Genomic DNA, 21,921 nt, shown 5'->3' on the forward strand with positions numbered 1-21,921 from the left:
TATTACTTTGGGTAATTCATTATATAGGATACTAGAGGTAGCCCCACCTACAACCACCTCTTTGATCTTTGCTATGAAATGCAGCAAGATCGTCTCCTAGACTAGGAATTCATTTTATGTCTGGTTCGCTCCCAAAGTAAACAGAAGATCGTTGTCACATCCATGACCCCTGCAAAGGGTTCCTCCATGCAGCAGCAACAACAGAGGGATACGGTCATGAAAGAACAAAGGAACAACTTCTCCTTACCCACCGGGGCACCACACAAGCTTTAGGTGGGCAACAAAGTTTGCTTATATATGCAGAAAGAACGCCTTACAAGAGCCCATCAGAAGCTCATACCACTCCGACATGGTCCTTACAGCATTACCAAGGCTATGGGAAACAATTATTTGTAGCACAACATTCCCCCACTCCTTCGCCTGCACCAAGTGTTCAATTTGTACCGTCCTCGACCATGCTTCCCACCATTACGGGACACCTCTGAGATTGCATAACAGCTCACCATGGACCAAGTTCAGTAGAGGGAGGAACTCAACGCAATGGGGACCATTGCTTCCTAAGGGGGGAGGAATGATCCAGGTGGATGTTGTTGGCCACCTACCTAACCCACTTGGACCCCTGCAACTGTCTATTTCATTTTACCAATTTCCTTATTTGTAGCACAATTTACTATTTTTAGCATTTTTTGGGGTCCTTGACTTCTAGAGTCGTTTTGAGGACATAAACGACACTTTTTGGGAAGTCTAGGAGCAACATGGGTCCATGGATCTATTTTTCTCTTCCCAAAGTTGTAGTTTTCAGATAGATCTTTCTAACGAGCTATGGTACGCGTCAAACGAAGATCGGGTGCCAAAGTTACGACCCCGGGAAGTTGATGTACCAACTTACCCAAAACGGGGCCCACAATTTGGCATTTCATCTTCGAGGGTTAGGTTTTGGGATGTTAAGGGTTTTCCATTGTTTCTCAACAATAAATAGGCCTTCAAGCCTCATTGTAACATAGTTCAGAGGCGTGTAGCCGCCACATCTCTTCTCGGAGATAAGCTACCATCACCCTAGTTGGTTTATTTCCATTTCTGTTTGTAAGCATATTTCAGTATTCTATAGTAATGAAATGAAGTATTATTTCCACTGCATATCTGTATTTATGGCTATCTCTCTAATTTGTTGCATTCTTGCTCAAATTCGGATCAGTGGTATCAGAGTGGTATGCTTTTTCTTTATTTTTCTTTGCATGTCCCCAATGAGGCCGGGATATAAGGAGTTAGGGCTTGAACTGGTCGAACCTTTATAAGACCAGCCTCACAAATCCTGACGGCCTCCCATGGCGGATGAAAAGAAAGATGAGGGGGCAGGTGATCCTATCAAAATCTTACTTGAAGAAGCCCTCTAGTGACAAAGGAACGCGATGATGGACAGCTTTGCGCAGATCCTTCAGCGGCTACCCGGAGGCGACACATCGGCTTCCAACAGCTACTTTGGAAATGCAACACCCTTTAAGGTACAAGTTAATTTTGAAATCCCCATCTTCGAGGGTCAAATAAACACAGATGACGTAGATAAATAGTTACATCTGCTAGAAGGGTATTTTTTTGTTCATGAATTTTCGAGTCAGGAAAAGATTATTTTCGTTCTTTTCAAAGCAGCCCCCCACTTCAAGGACTGGTGGGAAACCTATTTCGAGAAGAAGGATGAAAATATGGGCTCACTATTTTTAGCCGCACCCACTTGGAATTCATTCTGGGATGCCATCAAGGAGCAGTACTACCCTGTCAAAATCTACAAGGAAAAATACATAAAGTGGACCATGCTGCGGTAGTGAAGGGACCAAGATGTGCCAGAGTTCACAAACATTTTTGATATCCTTTACACATAGTTGGGTATCAAGGATTTTGAGATACATTTGGTACTCAAGTGTTGTGGCTGCCTACACAGATACATCCAGGATGAGATGGAGTTCCTGAACATCTCCTCACTCGGCATGACGTACCGATACGCTGTCAAAATCGAGAAAAAGTTCAAACATAAGAAGTAAGACTTTGGATCTGTGAATATGAAGACCAAAGGACAAAGCCAAGGCGGGGTGACCCAAGACAACCTGTCGAAGCCACAAGAAAAGAACAACACCACGAAGTCGAAGAAGGACACAGGAAATTGGTGTGAGTTCCACAAGAGCCCCATTCACAACACAAGTGAGTGTTGTACCAAGCAGTCGTTGGTGGGTGAGTTGGAGGCTTCAGAAGCAGATGCATGTTTTGACCCTGAGTCGAAACCCAACAAGGGGAATGGCAAAGGGAAGCATATCATTGATGCGGAGCCCAACGTCACTGTTGTTGCCGCCAAGATCCAGAAGAATGAGCTCGAAGACCTAGAGGAGGGGGAGCGCCTTTTCCACTCACAAATGTGGGTGAAGGGTTCACGGTTGCAATTCATTGTTGATAGTGGGAGCGAGAAGAACCTCATTTCAGCAGAGGTCATGAAGCAGTTGGGCCTACCGACTACACCACACCCATAGCCGTATAGTATCGAGTGGCTTCACCAAGGATGAGATCCTCAAGTTTGCCAGCAGGCGCACCTTTCCTATAGCATCAAACCCTTTGCAGATGAGGTATTGTGTGATGTTGCACCTCTGGATGTTTGTGATGTACTATTTGGCCAACCATACTTGTGGAGGTGACATGCTGTGTATGAGTCAAGGCCTCGTGTTGTTATTATTACTTTGGGTAATTCATTATACACGATACTGGAGGTAGCCTCACCTACCTCCACCTCTTTGATCTTTGCTAAGAAATGCAGTAAGATTGTCTCCTAGACAAGGAAATTAATTTTCTATCTCATTCTCTCCCAAAGTAAGGGGAAGATCGTCGTCACATCCATGACCCCTGCGGAGGGTTCCTCCATGCAGTAGCAAAAACAGAGGGATACGGTCATGAAAGAACATAATAACAACTTCTCCTCACCCACTGGGGCACCACACAAGTTTTAGGTGGGCAACAAAGTTTGGTTACATATGTAGAAAGAATGCCTTACAAAAGCCCATCAGAAGCACAAACTACTCCAACATGGTCCTTATAGCATGACGAAGGTTGTGGGAAACAATTCTTTGGAGCACAGCATTCCCCCACTCCTTCACCTGCACCAAGTGTTCAATGTGTACCGCCATCGACCATGCTTCCCACCATTACTGGACACATCCGAGATTGCAAAACAACTCACCAGGGACCAAGTTTAGCAGTGGGAGGAACTCAACACAATGGGGACCATTTCTTCCTAAGGGGGGAGGAATGATTCAGCTGGATGTTGGTGGCCACCCACCTATCCCACTTGGACCCCTGCAACTATCTCTTTCAGTTTTTCAATTTCCTTATTTGTAGCACAATTTACTATTTTTAGCAGTTTTTTGGGTCCTGAACTTTCAGAGCCGTTTTGAGGCTCTAAACGATGTTTTTTGGGACATTTGGGAGCAATATGGGTCCATGGATCGATGTTGCTCTTCCTAAAGTTGTAGTGCTCGGATAGGTCTTTCTAACGCTTTATGGTACGTGTGAAATGAAGATCGGGTGCCAAAGTTACGACCCCGGGAGGTTGATGTACCAACCTACCCAAAAAGGGGCCCATAATTTGGCATTTCATCTTCTAGGGTTAGATTTTTGGATGTTAAACATTTTCCATTGTTTCTCAACAATAAATAGGCCTTCGAGCCTCATTGTAACGTAGTTCAGAGGCATGTAGCCGCCACATCTCTTCTCAGAGATAAGCTACCATCGCCCTAGCGGGTTTATTTCCATTTATGTTTGTAAGCATATTTTAGTATTTTACAGTAATGAAATGAAGTATTATTTCCATTGCATATCTGTATTTATGGTTATCTATGTAATTTGTTGCGTTCTTGCTTAAATCTGGATCAGGAATTGTGTTTGGAATTCCATATATGTACATGTGAAATGAAATCTTCATGTAGCAAGCTAGCTAGTAATACCTCATCAAGGATGAAAAATCCTTCATCATCAACGTGCATAAGGGAAAGTCCAAAATAACGTTGGTAAGTTCCAACTTGGCCAAGAAAATGATTTGTTCTAGTAAGAAGTATTCTTTACTATTTTTAAAAGAAGCTTAATCTATACAAGATTAGGCAAAGTCATCCCTGGAGGGTTATACTAAGGAATAGAAACAACATCTAAAATAGTTCCATATTAGGCATACAAGGGTGTTTTCTAGGAGCCTAAATGGATACCACCCATGATGGAAGTGGAACATCATATATAGTTTTTTTCAGACTCCCCTTTAGTCAACATTGAATTATGTAGGATGTGAATTAGAGACGAAAGTGAGGTGAAGAAGCAATTGTAACAAAAACTATAACACGGTGTCATTCGATCAACAAAATCATAATATGGGTCACCAGTAATCATTGTTCCAAAGGAGGATGGGACCTACTAGATCTATATTAATTACAAGGTGATAAACAAAATTACTCACAAGAATAGGTATCCCCTGTCTAAGACAAATGATCTGTTAGATCAGTTGTACCAAGCCAAGTACATGACCAAGTAGCTAGGCTTAGATTCAAGATATCACTAGGTTTGGGTAAGAGAAGAAGACTCATATATGGTTCCTTTCAAAACAAGGTAAGGTTTGTATGAATTTTAGTCATGTCGTTTGGCCTATGAAATGCACCAACAATGTTTATGAAGTTAATAAATCATATTTTGTGCCCTTTTATATATTAATTTGGTATTTTATATTTGGATGATACACTAATATACAATGCTACTGATGAGGAGCACATCTCATATTTGATGTAGGTTCTAGAGACATTAAAGAAGCACCAACTACTGCAAAATCTCAAGAAGTGTGAGGTTGGATGACAATATTTGGTGTATCTAGGGTATGTGATAGGTAGACGAGAGTTGAAGATATATCCCACCATGATGGAGGCCATCATGAAGTGATTGATGCATATTAATTTTTATGAGGATAAGAGTTTCATTGGGCTAGAACAATACCTAAGGAAATTCCTAGTCCTGTTTTTGAAAACAACATCACTAGTCCATTCCATAATGGTGAGTGGGGAGAGATTTTAGTGGGGAATGGATAATATAAGAACATCAAGGAGTTAAATAATAATATAAGTCAAGAACTAGTTTTTTAATTGAAAATGTTGTAGTAGTGCTTCAAAGTAGAGATAGATGTTAGTGGCATAATATGGGAGTGATCTTGATGCAGCATGGGAGCCCCATATGCTATTGTTTTGAGGTATTTAATGGGGTAGTTCTCAACTTTCCTAGTTACAATAAATATATCTATGCCTTGGTGCAAGCTTTGAAGAAGTGGAAACACTATTTGATGGGAATAGAGACAATAATCCACACAAATCACTAGCCACTATAGTACCCATAGGTTTATAGAAAGCTACAACAAACCAAGAATTACAATTGGTTGGGTTTTTTACAAATCTTTCATTTAGTGATAAAGTACCATTAGAGGAGCGTATTTGAACTTAGGGATATCATAAGGAAGCTTGGTAGGCATAGCAGGGCAACTGGGGTCATGGAAAAGGGGGTTGTTGATGAGCTGGCTGAAATCAGGGAGGCTCAAACTAGCCATAAAAGGAGGCAATGGAGTAGGATTTACCATACCAGTAGAGGTTCCGCTTGTGGGGTTACTTGGGGTAGCACCTGGGCTTCCCGCACCCACATTGGTGCCTGACATAGTGGCAATACGAGGTTGGGAAGATGTGAAATCAAAGGAAGAACTAGAAGAATAACTAGAACTAGAGGCAAAGTGAGGATGCAATGGATGACGAGGAGGATGAACTCTAACTCAATCATGTAAAATTTCCTAAAGGGAACTTGGGACGAAGGCCACGAAGTCTCCGCGACATATATATATGATTGAGATATATTGTACTTATCTAATTAAAAGATTATAAAGATTATTTTTTGGAGTAAGACCTTGAATGATGGAAATTAAAAAGATTCATAATGGGAGTGGGACCTAAAAAGATCAAGTTTAAAATGATTCTTTGAGGGCAGTGGGACCTTAAACCCGAGGTGAAATAAGTGGGACCTTAGATGCAATAGGAAAGAAGTTATTAGAAAAAATTTCGGGTTCCGAAGACTTTTTTGGAAACAATATAATTTAGCATGAATGAGAACAAAGTGCCAACAATTAAATTACACCTCACTCGACACCTCACTACAGTGATACATAGACTATGATCGAAAACATTTCCGAAACAATATAATTAAAAAATTAATATCAAAAGTTACATTAATATTATTGATAATATTATTATATTAAAATAAAATAAATTATTACAGATAAGAATATTATATTTAAATATTAATTATAACATTTGATTGATGTTATCATTAATAAATTTATTAATATTATTAATACTATAGTTTAATATTTAATATGGAGATGCTTTACATTATGATATCAAAAGTTTAGTTTAGTGTATGTAGAGTAATCTTCGTGTGTAAATAAACTCCTTGTTTAGTGAATATTTCACATAACTTTGAATTAAAGTAAAATTTTGTAACGTAACATTTTAAATATTAAATTTTAAATGAGATACATTAACATAATGATTCTTATGTAATTTTAAATTGATAGTTACTATAAAGCATTGTGTGTTAATTAGTTTAGATACATTTTAATTCTGGATCTATTAGGCACCAGAAGGATAAAATTTATCGTGGTGCAAATCTCTTTTTTGATTGTAAAACTTGAGCAAAGGTTTTCACTTCAAGATATTTGATCTCTCTGAACGGTTAATAGATCCAATATAAGATGAATCTAGGCTGGTTTGATATATAAGTTCAGGACTGTAAAACATAATAAGCTCTTATACTATACAGTAAAATTTAATAAGAAATCAAGAACTATTCTTGGTTGAATTTTAGTTATCATTTGATCTCCTAAATAAAACTCAATAACAATTCTATCTAAACTAACTTGTTAGACAACCGAGAGACATCTTCGGGAGGTTAAACTTTAAACTTTAATGTGGATTTTATAAACAAAACATAAAGAAAATAAAAAATATACAAAATGCAGTGGATTTCATTTTTTTGTAATCATTCTTCTTCGTAGGGTGTGGCTTTAATGTGGATTTTATAAACAAAATAAAAAAAATATACAAAATGCATTGGATATTTCATATTGAGTGGTTTTCTTTCCCAAATCGGATATGAAAATTGGCTAGGGTTATGACATTTATGGTAAAATTATGATTTACTTTTTATCTATTTAAAATCATTTACTACAATCACCTTTAAATAGGATACATTAGATATAATAATGTGGGAAAAACCACAGTTTGTGAAAACCGCCCAAAAACCTCCATCTATAAATTTACTATTTTATCTCAATTTTATTTTAACTAAACAATTATTAATTTTTTATGTAATTTGACCATTAGAGAAGAACACTATGAGATGAAACCCAAAAGCCTCCATCCATAAATTTACTATTTTATTTCAATTTTTTTCTAACTTTTTTCTTTTTCCTTTTTTTTAATGTATTTTGACCATTGGAGAAGAAGACACAATAGATGGTTTTGAAAAACTGGAACCCAAAAACTTCTATCCATAAAACTATGGTAAATTTATTAATTTATCTCAATTTTATTTTAATTATTAAAAATTTTATATAGTCATTATCACTCCCATAGTATACATACACATACTGAAATTTACAAAGCATATACCTAACTTGATATCATTCACTGATTTATTAATGAAGAGTTTACATAGGAGACATCTGTTGTTTTATAAAAAATAAAAAATATTATTATATATAAGAGGACTCTCCTGGTCATTATAATGGATGAAGCTAGGGCTTCTCCATAACATTTTTTTATATTATTATATATAAAAGGACTATTTTTTATCATTATAATGGATCAACCTGGGGCTTCTCCTTTAAGATAAGCATTAGCTCTCGCTGATAAATGTGAATCAAATTCGAAATTTAATAGGACCATATTAACAACCAACTTTTGTTAGACAAACATATATATATATATATATATATATATAAATCTCAGCATTGTTCTTCGTTGTTATAATCCAAACTTTCAGTGTTAGATTAAAGGTCCTATTGATGTTCGAGATAGCTAGTCACTACGTTCTGCAATACCTTGTGTTGTCAAAACAAATTAAAAGATCAAAATCTTCATGACTCACCTTTGACATTAGCCCTTAATGTTTGGTATCACAAAGCTCTCCAATCCCATGCATACGATCTCTCCAATCATATGCATAGAATATCACTAAATACGTTTTAGAGAGCAAAATGAAATTAATTATTCAAATTATTTAAATTTCCATCAACGTAGCATCTGATTTTCCTTTTCTATTTAGAAAATAAAAAATTTCTTTTTCGATCTATATTTTTCATATTCAACCTAACTTTGATTCATTATATATTTTCAACATTGTTATTATGTACTCTATATAAATGCTACTATGGATGGAAACAAAATAACATACAATGATATTACTATCATGAACACCTCTGTGATATTTTTGGTGATTAGCATATATAACAAATTATTTGATTTATTCTATGTATACTATCCATGTTAAATTTAGAATCTAAATATAGACATTAGTTTCGCACTCACATTTCACATTTTCCCTAATACTTATAAATTTGGTAAAAATATGCCAACATCGTTCTCAATTTAAAATATGCCAACATATTTTATTTTTAAAATCATAATTATAATTATAATTATAATTTGTAATTAAAAAATAAATAAATTTATCTATTTTCAATAGAAAAACTTTGTAATTAAAAAATAATTTTTTTTACCTAATTTAAAGAAATTACTTATTAATTAGATATTTAATTATTATTAAAATAATATTCATAATTTTCAATAAAATTAAAATTAAATATTATTAAAAATATTAAATCTGTAATGATACTTTGTTTCTCACCATTTTAATCTATAGATAGTAAATTTTACCATATGTTTTTCAATGAGGAAGGGCCGTTGCATTGTTAAACTTGTTTATGCCATAAAAATTTGTGATCCAACTCTCACATCCTCTCACGGTAGGATGAGTTTATCCGTATCTAGGGAACCTTTCTCTTCAATCTCACTTTGAATAATAAAATAATCTCACTTTTCGTCTTACATGTGAGGTTTGTGATTATTATTATTAATAAATGTAGTTAATATTAAATATAGTTTAAACAAAAGTACAGTGATATTACAGTGATATTAGTAAATGTGTTTGAGTTATATCAATCATATTAATAAATAATTTAATAGTAATAGTAATATTAATTTCTGAATTTAAGTTTTTTAAGAGTTTTTTTGGTAGAAATTATATAGGAGAAAATTTTGCCTATCTTTTCTGTTCATCATGAGGAACAGATGAACCCTACTAACTGATTCGAAAAGGGCCAACAAAGTTTTCTCTTATGTGATTTCTACTAAAAAGACACTTCTTAAATTAATATTAATATTAATTATTATATAATTATAATAAATTTATAACTAATAATTAGGTTTTACAATGAGTAGATTTAAAATCTTGAATTTTAATATTAGCTTTTTAATAATGGATTTTAATATTAGAGTTTTAGCACAAAGATTGACTATTGACTTTTAATATAATTATAAGTATTCAACTAAGTGAATAAATTTCAATTAACATAGAAAATTTAATATTATAAACCCTATAAAAGATAATATCACAAGCCCTAATGTTTGTGATCACTAACACATATATACATTTTTTAATCATTATTAAATAATCAATAAATATAGATAAATATTATTTTAAAAAAACCTATACATTTTACATTATTAAAATTAAAAAATGTTATAAAATAATCAAATTATATTTTTATTTTAAATATTTATTATTATTATTTATAAAATAAATTAACATATTAACTAATTATATATATTGGTAAAAAATATGTAATAAGATTTTTAATCATAAAAATTATTCTCTTATAGATTTTTTTACTAAAAAATCAGTGAATATAATTATTTGAAAAAAAATGTCATAACTCATAGTCATATGATAAATATTTATATAACTTATTTTAATTATTTAGTTAACTAAAAATATAGAAAAACCATAAATATTTTTTACATTCAACTTTTCATATATATTAACTACTAAAATTATTTTGAAATACTTTATGAATGTTGGAATTGTGTAGACATAGTTGTCAAAGATATCCAGAATCTGTGAATGACAACGAAAAAAAACAAACACATCTATAAACATAGTTATCAGTTTATTACCATATAATATTTGTGATCATTATACATTTTTTAACTTCCAATAACATTAATAGATTTGAAATTGCATGTAAGTTACCGATATTGATATTGTGTAGAAGTAAATTTGATTATCATTAATATATATTATGTGTGTGAGTAAATTAAGTACAGTGAGATGTTTTTCGTTTTTTGTATAAGTACAGTTAGATGTTTCTTGGGCAGAAAAATGGAGACAGATTAATGCAGGTTTTTAGGAGGAAAATAGGTCACCGGGTTATCGATGACAAATCAATTAACTGGAAAACATCTATTAAAAAAATTGAACACGGAAAGAAAAGGAAAAATAAACGATTCAGCGAATACATTGATACATTTATATACAAATTTACATTATTTTTATATTTATATACAAATTTACATTATTTTTTTATTTATATTTTTTTTACACAAATTTACATTTTTTTTGGTTTTACGTTGTTTAAAAAATCAATGAATACATGGATATATTTATACATATATTTACATTATTTTAGAGTCCCGTGAACTAGCGTTTTTGTTGCTGGAGCAAGTATTTACAGCATCGCTTAGAGGATCCGAACCCGTGGTCATATGGCAGAGCCTGCTTGGCCGCGGCTGAAAAGACGATCTCCTTCGCATGCGGTGTCTGGATGGGCGTATGGGTTCCGTCAGGGTTCGTCTTATCGATTCTCTTTCCACACCGCCGATTCTTACTAGCGAGTTCCTCATGGCAGACCTCTGCGCATTGAGACGAGACTGCGTAGAAGAAGGGGAATTATTACTATTTTTATGAAGACTACAACGGAACGAACCTGGATGACTCGACGGTGAACACATGCACGTCTTCCTTGGCGGAGTACAGGGAATTGGTTTCATGGTGGCACAGCCTTCTGGTGAAACCGGACGGCGTGCGGATCGACACTGCGACGCAAATCTGTTAGAAGACGAATCGGCGGCAGAAGGAGAAGAAGAGTAAAAGGAGTTAGAACGAGTGGGCGAGGGTGTTCTGTCAAGGCCGAAGTTGAGAGCGAAGAAAGATGAAGACGATTGGGAAGAGTGGGAAGTGGGGAAACCAAAGGTGAGGGGCAGCACGGGGCCGCTAAAGCTTCTTGCTTCCATTTTTTCTCTGGAAAGAGTTTCCAACCCAGCTGGCCAAACTGACTGCCATGGACACCATTGATTTATACAATACAATTTACCAAGGTTTGTTACTTTTACCCCCGTGAAATTAAACTTTTGACATAAATGCCATTCCGTGTAAAATTATTGGTTTCCTAGAAAGATAAATTATAACAAATAATAAACGATGCTAAAATTTTACTCTCAAATTATTATTAATGTGCCAATGTTGTTTGTGTTTTCTCTCCGATCACTTCTGTTAGAATTTTCCTACGACACGGCGTGTTCGACCTCATCTTCGACAAAAGAAGTGCGAGTCAACGAAGACAAAAAGACAAATATGATAAAGATTTGAATTGATTGCTGCCTCCGTAGGAGGTTTACTAGCCCTTCCCTCACAAAATAATGAGATTACCTAAATGGAATGAAAGATCCAAACTACCATGTATTTTCTGAGTAAATTGACTTAAGTGGAAAGATGAAAAATATTATCTTTATTATTTAATTTAAATTATTATTTAATGTAAATCAATAAAATATTATTATAGATTTTTTTAATTACAAATTTATCAAGAGCGTCTAAAGGATCAAATTTCCAACTTGAAAAATATTTATATATAAAGAGATTTAATTCGTTTTGGTGCTTACTAAATATGTGATTAAGATAGATCTATAGTGTTAATTTTTTTTTTTTTATATACTATATTTTTGAATATTCTATCATTATCAATATTTTGTATTAAGCATTCATTGAGTCACACATTTTACTCTTAACAAGTAACTACATTATTTTATCTTTATTTACATTTTCATTTCAAACAAGAAAGCTACAGCGCCAATCTCGCCAAGAAAGATGAGGAATCAGATAATTAAAAACTAAGAAAATTATAGGTTCGATAGACCAATTTGGTCTCAGTGGACATTAACCACCACCACCACCCTCCTCCTCCTCCTCCTCCTCCTCCTCCTCCTCCTCCTCATCATCATCATCATCAAGTTATATAAAATTATATATTACTTAACATAGACATGGAAATATTATATTTATGAAGAGTGAAAATGAAATATCAAAGAACCAAGTAGAATGAAAGTAAATTTTGGATTGTAGCGTGAGTCTCGTCAAATTTTAATAGTTTATTTATATGGTTATTTAATTTTTGTATTTTTGTTTTGGTTGACATTAGTAAAATTATTTTTTGAGGATTGTAGAATAGCCTCAACTATTTTTACCGGAGGTAGCCCCACCTACGACCACCTCTTTGATCTCTGCTAAGAAATGCAGCAAGATCATCTCCCATACTAGGAAATTCATTTTCTGTCTAGTTCACTCACAAAGTAAGGGGAAGATCGTTGCCACATCCATGACCCCCGCAAAGGGTTCCTCCATGCAGCAGCAGCAACAACAGAGGGATACGGTCATGAAAGAACACAGGAACAACTTCTCCTCATCCACAGGGGTACCACACAAGTTTCAGGTGGGCAATAAATTCTCCTTTCATCGACATAAAGAACGCCTTACCAGAACCCATCAGATGTTTAGACCACTCCGACATGGTCCTTACAACATTAACAAGGCCATGGGAAACAATTCTTTGAAGCACATTATTCCTCCATTCCTTCACCTGCATCAATTGTTCTATAGGGAACACCCTTGACTATGTTTCCCACCATTAATGGACAAATCAGAGATTGCAGAACAACTCACGAGGGACCAAGTTCAGCAGATGGAGGAACTCAACGCAATGGGGACCATTGCTTCCTAAGGGGGGAGGAATGATCTAGGTGGAAGTTGGTGGTCACCCACGTATCCCATTTGGACCCCACAACTGGTTCTTTCAGTTTTTCAGTTTCCTTATTTGTAGCACAATTTACTATTTTTAACAGTTTTTCGGGTTTTGAACTTCTGGAGGCCTTTTAAGGCCCTAAACGACATTTTTTTGCAAATTTGGGAGCATCATGAGGCCATAGACCGATGATTCTCTTCCCAAAGTTGTAGCACTCGAATAGATCTTTCTAACGAGCTATTGTACGCATCAAATGAAGATCAGGTGCCAAAGTTACAACCCCATGAAGTTGATGTACAAACTTACCCAAAACGGGGCCAACAATTTGATGTTTCATCTTCTAGGGTTAGGTTTTGGGATGTCAAGGGTTTTCCATTGTTTCTCAACAATAAATAGGCCTTCAAGCCTCATTGTATCACAGTTCAGAGGCATGTAGCGGCCACATCTCTTCTCAGAGATAAGCTACCATCACCCTAGCTCATTTATTTCCAATTCTATTTGTAAGCATATTTCAGTATTTTACAGTAATGAAATGAAGTATTATTTCCACTGCATCTCTATGTTTATGGCTATCTCTGTAATTTGTTGCATTCCTGTTTAAATCCGGATCAATATACTATCTAATATCTGACCATACCACTATTACCTCATATCGACTAGGAACCTATTGTACTCAAAGGGCATAAAATAAATTTAATATGAAGAATAATACCTGACCATCCTATGGACATATTTCAACATATGAAGATACAAGGGTGCCATCCACTACACTCACTAGTTATGTATGGAAATAGTTTGGATACAAGGTGTATCCATCTTAATCTTACATTATGTGAAGCTAGCAACAAGGAATTAGAGTGCACCATTCAACAAGTATTTCATAGAGAAAGAAACACACAACTAGAAGTCCCTTCCAACAAGAACATTTCTTACTATGCAGACTTAGGAATTATTTTTATCTCAAATAGTGCTACTGAGGAGATATTACATGTCATTGACAACAAAAGTTGACATATATGATAAGGATATTATCTTTCTTGTTTGGAATCATGAACATACATGGATTCATTGCTTTATCTTTGGCATCTTTATTCAGTCTTTGTTTTGAACCTTAAAATTAATATTAAGATCTATTTTTTTCTTGAAATTGAATGTACCAAGTTCTATTGTAATCACTTACCCATGGACAATAAGTTCCCATACCATATGAATGCAATACCAAAATGATTATTTATGTATTACATGGGAACATTCATGGGAATATGACACCAAACCCATCGAAGGAGTTACCATTGAACTTGTACTACCACAAAGCGTATGTGTCAACAAATGTTGCATAATTTCCACATTAAAACTAGTTGGTAAATTTTCCTTTGATGGTGTAATTTGTATGCGTAATTTGGATGAAGTTCAAATATACCAATAACTTATTATTTACCTTAAGGCTCAACATAACTATCACGGGAATTGAAATAAGAGGAGAGATAAAAAGTCACTATTTGTATCACTCAATCTAAATCGACAAAGCTTAATTAATTGATTTTTTAACAAAAATCTACCATAAATTTATTTAGAGAAAAAAATTTAAGCTTTTCATTATTAATTGATTATGACTTGGTTGGGTCAACTCGAGATTGTTTTCTCAAAAGATAATTTGAGCCATTTTGCTCCTTAAAAATGTCAATCATAAATTTGTTGACATTAAACAAAGTTAAAGATAAATTCTTGATAGTCACAATTCTGGTATAACTATTTTACCTGATGATAGGAAGAGGATACATCCTTTCAAATGTCTTAATCTTTGAACTTGGAACTAGTTGGTAATTTTTTTATGGTGTAATTTGTATGAGTAATTAGGATGAATTTCAAATATACCAATAATTTATTATTTAGTTAAGGCTCAACATATCTATCATGAAAATTGAAATTGGGTGGAGAGTTAAAAAACCATTATCTCAATCACATCACCTATATCAAAAAAGATTAATTAATTGAATTTTTAACAAAATGTTCCCATCAATTTATTATAGGTGAAAACAAAATTAAATTCTTGATTATGATTGGGTTGGACTAGCTCATGCTTTATTTTTCAAAAAATTACAAAAGGATGATAATATTGATCATAGTTTATTGACATTAAATAAATTCAAAGCTAAACTCTTGATCATGATAATATAGGTTTAACTATTTTTCCTGATGATATTTGTTGTTCTAGTTGGATATGCCTCCATGTACATAGTTCAATCATCTTCTTGATGAACTTCCCCTGACTATAAAAAATTACCTCCCAGAGTCTACAACCAATATGGTCCACTCATAAAGATTCTACCCAACACATGAACCACTCCTCCAACTCTTAAAAAAAACCCTAATAGAGGTTGTTGCAGCATCCTAAACAATTTATCCAAGTCATCAAGGACACATGACAATGAGGTATGCATGCCTATCCATGTCTTACAACAATATTCCCTTTACATGTTACATAGATCTAGGTGTGCATACACTCTCCATTTAATAGAGATACAAAATACAAAGTCTTCAAGGAACACTACATAAAATTAGAAAAACATGATCTCATAGACTTACAAATATAATGCATGTCTCACATTATTTTATGGTTTTGTGTCAATTTTTTTCCAAAACAACTCACAAAATTTTACCTCAATTTTCCATCATCATTTGTTCTTCACTACTATCAAAACTCTTCCACGAGCATTGTGGCCTACTTTCCTTGTCTGTTGTATCCAAAAAAAATTCCCTTCCTTTTGTGATCTCATTATTCCTCTTCAAAATACTCAATTTGTAATCAATTCTTAACTTTCTCAATCAAGAATACTGCAACTTTCTTCCATCTCAAGAAGTGTTCATGCTCCTCAATTCACATGTAGAGTTGTTATGTTATACACATACCAACTAATATCCAACCATACAACTAGTACCTTAGATCGACTAGGAACCTATTGTACTGGAAGATCCTAACATCAATCTAAGTATGAAGACTGAGTAACTGACCATCCTATGGACATACTTCCATATACCAAGATACATGGGTGTCATCCACTACACTCACTAGTTATCTATGAAAATAGCTTGGATACAAGATGCATACATCTCAATTTTACATTTTCAGTAGCTACCAATTAGGACTTATAATGCACCGTTCAACAATTATTTGATGGAGAAAAAAACACATAGCTATAAATCCATTCCAACTACAACAGTTCTTACTATGCAGACTTAAGAATTATTTTCTCCTCAAATAATATTGCTATAGAGGAGTACATGTCATTGAAAAAAAAAAAAAACATGATAGGGATATTGTCATCCTCCTCTGTAATCATGCACATACTTGACATCTTTGCTTTATTATTGGCATATTTTTTCAAATTTGTGTCTTGAACCTTCATTGTTTACCTATCATTTGTTGGAGTTGTGAATTCTAACAACATAACTTCATCTTCATATTGAGGTCGCAAAGCTCATTAACATTGCTCATTTTCAAGACTTCAAAATTACAAAGATACAATATACACCCAAAAATTTCAAAGAAACCCTCTTAAAAGTAATATTAAAATCTATTTTTTCTTGAAATTGAATGTACTAAGTTCTATTGTAATCACTTTCCCATGGACAATAAATTCCCATACCATATGAATGGGATAAACATATGAGTATTTATGTACTCCATGGAGCCATTCATGGGAATATGATACCAAACCCATTAAATGAGCTACCATTGAACTTGTACTATCACCAAGTATAATGAATTACATGCCAAGAAAAGACATTAATATGTATACATTATACCTTATTTATAATGTGCTCCCTTACTATCTAAAGTAGAATTCTCCATAAATCATGCTTTCCAATCACTCTTCTTCAACTTCCTGGACTCAAACAATTTGAAGGTATGAGGTGATATCTTCAGTGTGAGTAAGAACAATCAACATATTTTCATAATAGACCAAAAAAATATCATGCTTGATCACTAGTTCATCACTCATGGTCTGTACCATCCTTAAATTGGCGAGTTGATGGAATACCAATGCAGCATTGGTGTATCTAAGATCTATTAGCTCAAACCATTTTACTAACACTTCATTCTAAACTGATTAGATCAAGTTAAATATTTTTCTACTCCATCTACAAATTTATGCGTTCCTAGATGTCTCAATGAGTTGAGACTTTTTCCCAAGAAAACATAGGTCAAACTAATAATATTTCATTAGGATTCCCTCGTAGCTTCAAATAACAATTGGTTTCCAAACTCCTAAATTCATCCTTGTGTGTGTTGTCTCTCTTGACTTTTCTTCACGCATGCTACTATATTTAACTTGGAATGGATTAGTATATTATTTTTCATCCACTTTGATGTTTTTAAAGTGGAAAAAGTTTAGGAATCATCACATAGGACCATTTTTATCAGTGGGTTCCAATTTGGTGAATTAGGGTCTAAAATATTGTGAAAATTTTTTGAGGATTCAAATGTCATTTCTTGGGGTGTAGCTTTTCTGTGAAAGCATGCAACAAATAATGTTATTCTATACAAATATACCTTTCCAACTACAAAAGAATTTCCTTAATTTGAGTCCATATGCAAAGGTTGGACCATAGAAAAGTTGACCTTCCTATTTTGACCACCATGATCTGAGAGGATGCCATGTCAACCCCAATTATTAATTTAAAAGGGGCTAGCCTTGTGGTCATGATTAAGAATACTATAGAAGAATCAATATTATAAATCTAGTTGAGAGTTTAAGGAGTCAAACTTAACCACTAGAAGGTTTTCATGCTTTGCTATAATTGGGTCACTAGGAGGAGACGGGATTCCATTCTATTTGACTGCATTTTGTTCCTACATGAGTAGAATAATATATATTTTATAGGGGCAGTGAAAAAATAGAGGGTTTTTCATTATATCACCCCACATGCCACACACTTCATTTCTTTGTGCTTGCATCTATTTCCATTTAGAGAAAGAGAAAGCAAAGTAACCTCACCTTCAAACTGGGTTCAAAAGTCTTTCCGAGGTCAATTCTCTCATTATTTGGGTTTATGAGTGATTATTCTATTTGTTATATATTTTATGCATAATTATAATTTTCATGCATAAAAAATAATGTAATAATTAACAAATCTAGAAATCTAAGGAAAAATAAACCCTCATAGTGTAAATTTCAGAATTCCTAATATATTTTAGTACATATATTGTAATGAGATGTATAATGGAATATCCATGATAGTTTATATATCATATTGCTATTAGAGTAGGTTTATTTTAGTATATTGTGGGGATTTGTACGGATCCACAATGGTTAAGATGAAGTCACAAAAATCTAGTCATGACTAATGAATCTATGAATAAATCTCAAGATTCTATGGAGGATCAGAGTTTTGCTCTAAAAGTACAAGTCATATATATAACCATAATGTGGGATTCCTCATGATGGTTCTAACCAATAATCTCACACTATTTTGAGAAGGTGGAGGTTCTAACAACGAGCTTAGGTCATAAGAGAGATTGGGTGATTTGTAAGAATCAAAGAGGGAGTCTAAGAAAGAACCCCAAAAAGATAAATCTATTTGATTTGTTTTGAACAATAATATTTTTTTTAAATGGAAGTCAAGGTAGATATCAATACAATCAATGTGAGATTGACTCTTTGAATTTAAACTCTAGTTGTAGTAGTTATAAGTTTATTTTAGTGTTCATCATATAGAGGAATAATAAAATATTGTATTTGTTTGGCTCCATTTAGAGGGTCATGCCATGAACTAGTGAGAAATCTAGCCAAAGACCATGAGGATGGAAGGATATCCTCTACTAACTAAGAGGATGGAACTAAAAACCCTCATAAAGTCACAAATTTACCCTATCGGCTATGTAGAGGACCAGTGAATCTAGTGGCATTACTTTAGCTAGAAGTAGTGGTGGAGTGTACAAGAATACAACACAAAATGTAGAAAGATGTCCATAATGTTTGGTATCTCCTCAAAGAACCTGGATATAATCATTAAGAATATGGGGGATATACATAGCCATATTTGGAAGGAAGTCATGTTGTTGAAATCAAGATAAGAGGATAAAGCTTGAGTATAAGAATAATACGTAGAGAACATAGGCTAGAAGAAAGGGCAATCAAATGGATCAAAGAAAAAGGAGCACTAGGAAGCTTTTAAGGAGGGGAAGAAGAATTGGAAATGGGAAAATACAAAAGGACAATAGCAGAAACACACAAGGGAAAATATCCCAACAACCACTGTAATATTGATGGTCATACATAGGAGAAGTGTTGGAAGTTACATCTAGAACTCAATCCAAAGAACCAAAAGAAGGACGCTAAGAAGGAAAATCTCATGGCCATTGATTTAAGAAGCCAAGTGGAAAGTAGCTTACATGTGGATTAAAATATTGTCTATACATCATTTCGAAAGGGGGTGAATTTAAGTAGCCTTTAGCAATACGAAGAGAATGTAATTACCAATCTCTTCCATATAAATATATAGGTCAAGAAGATAGAAATTGATGCTCTCTTCGACTTAATATCACAAGCAAATCTCATTATAATGGAGTTAGCCAAAAAATTGGGATTACAAGTTTGTGATCGTCCAAGTTCATACCCATGACAATGATTAAATAAGGATGTAGAAATAAAGATAACAAAACAATGAAAAATCATAGTAGCCATCTGAGCTAATTTTATTGATGAATTAGAAATAAATGTAGCTCCCCTTTTTGTATGTGGAATTGATCCAGGTGGATGTTGGTGGCCACCCACCTATCCCACTTCGACCCCTACAACTATCTCTTTTAGTTTTTCAGTTTCCTTATTTGTAGCACAATTTACTATTTTTAACAGTTTTTTCGGTCCTAAACTTCCGGAGCTGTTTTGAGGCCCTAAACGAAGTTTTTTTTAAAATATGGGAGCAACATGGGTCCATGGACAAGCAAGACTTTGGATCTGCGAATCTGAAGACCAAAGGACAAAGCTAAGGTGGGGTGACCCAAGACAACCCGTCGAAGCCACAAGAAAAGAATAACACCATGAAGTTGAAGAAGGACACAGGAAAGTGGTGTGAGTTCCACAAGAGCCCTACTCACAAAAAAAGTGAGTGTTGTACCAAGTAGTCACTGATGGCCGAGTTGAAGGCTTCAGAATCAGATGCATGTTCCGACCCTGAGTCAAAACCTGACAAGGGGAATGGCAAAGGGAAGCAGATCATTGATGTGGAGCCCAGCATCACTGTTGCCACCACCAAGATCCAGAACAATGAGCCTGAAGAGCCAGAGGAGGGGGAGCTCCTTTTCCACTCACAAATGTGGGCGAAGGGTTCACCGCTGCAATTCATTGTTGATAGCAGGAGCCAGAAGAACCTCATTTCAGCAGAGGTCGTGAAGCGGTTGGGCCTACTGACTACACCACACCCGCATCCATACAGTATCCGATGGCTTCACCAAGGATGAGATCTCCGAGTTCACCTGTAGTGTCGCCTTCCCTACAGCATCAAACCCTTCACAGATGAGGTATTGTGTGATGTTGCACCTCTGGATGTTTGTGATGTACTATTTATCCAGCCATACTTATGGAGGCGACATGCTGTGTATGAGTCAAGGCCTCGCGCTGTTATTATTACATTGGGTAATTCATTATACAGGATACCGGAGGTAGCCCCACCTACTACCGCCTGTTTGATCTCTGCTAAGAAATGCAGCAAGATTGTCTTCCAGACTAGGAAATTCATTTTCTGTCTGGTTTTCTCCCAAAGTAAGGGGAAGATCGTCATCACATCCATGACCCCCGCGAAGGGTTCCTCCACGCAGCAGTAGCAATAGAGGGATATAGTCATGAAAGAACACAATAACAACTTCTCCTCACCCACCAATGCACCACACAAGTTTCAGGTGGGTGACAAAGCTTGGTTACATATGCAGAAAGAACGCCTTACAAGAGCCCATTAGAAGCTCAGACCACTCTGACATGGTCTTGACAGCATTACCAAGGCTGTGGGAAACAATGCTTTGGAGAAAAACATTCCCCCACTCCTTTTCCTGCACCAAGTGTTCAATGTGTACTACCCTCGACCATGCTTCCCATCATTACTAGACACATCTGAGATTGCAGAACAGCTCACCAGGGACCAAGTTCAGCAAAGGGAGGAACTCAATGCAATGGGGACCATTGCTTCCTAAGGGGGAAGGAATGATCTAGGTGGATTTTGGTGGCCACCCACCTATCCCACTTGGACCCCCACAACTATCTCTTTCAGTTTTTCAGTTTCCTTATCTGTAGCACAATTTATTATTTTTAGCAGTTTTTCGGGTCCTGAACTTCCAAAGCCGCTTTGAGGCCCTAAAAAACGTTTTTTGGGAAATCTGGGAGAAACATGGGAACATGAATTGATTTTTTTCTTCCCAGAGTTGTAGTGCTCGGATATATCTTTCTAACGAGCTATGGTACGTGTCAAACGAAGATCAAGTGCCAAAGTTACGACCTTGGCAATTTGATGTAGCATCTTACCCAAAATGGGGCCCACAATTTGGCGTTTAATCTTATAGGGTTGGGTTTTGGGATGATAAGGGTTTTCCATTGTTTCTCAACAATAAATAGGCCTTTGAGCCTCATTGTAACATAGTTTAGAAGCATGTATCTGCCACATCTCTTCTCAGAGATAAGCTACCATCGCCCTATTTGGTTTATTTCCATTTCTGTTTGTAAGCATATTTCATTATTTTACAG

Source organism: Pinus tabuliformis, chromosome 2_2 (assembly GCF_031772625.1).
Source record: "Pinus tabuliformis cultivar Carrire ecotype Pingquan chromosome 2_2, CPIR1, whole genome shotgun sequence".
NCBI classification, from domain to species: domain Eukaryota; kingdom Viridiplantae; phylum Streptophyta; class Pinopsida; order Pinales; family Pinaceae; genus Pinus; species Pinus tabuliformis.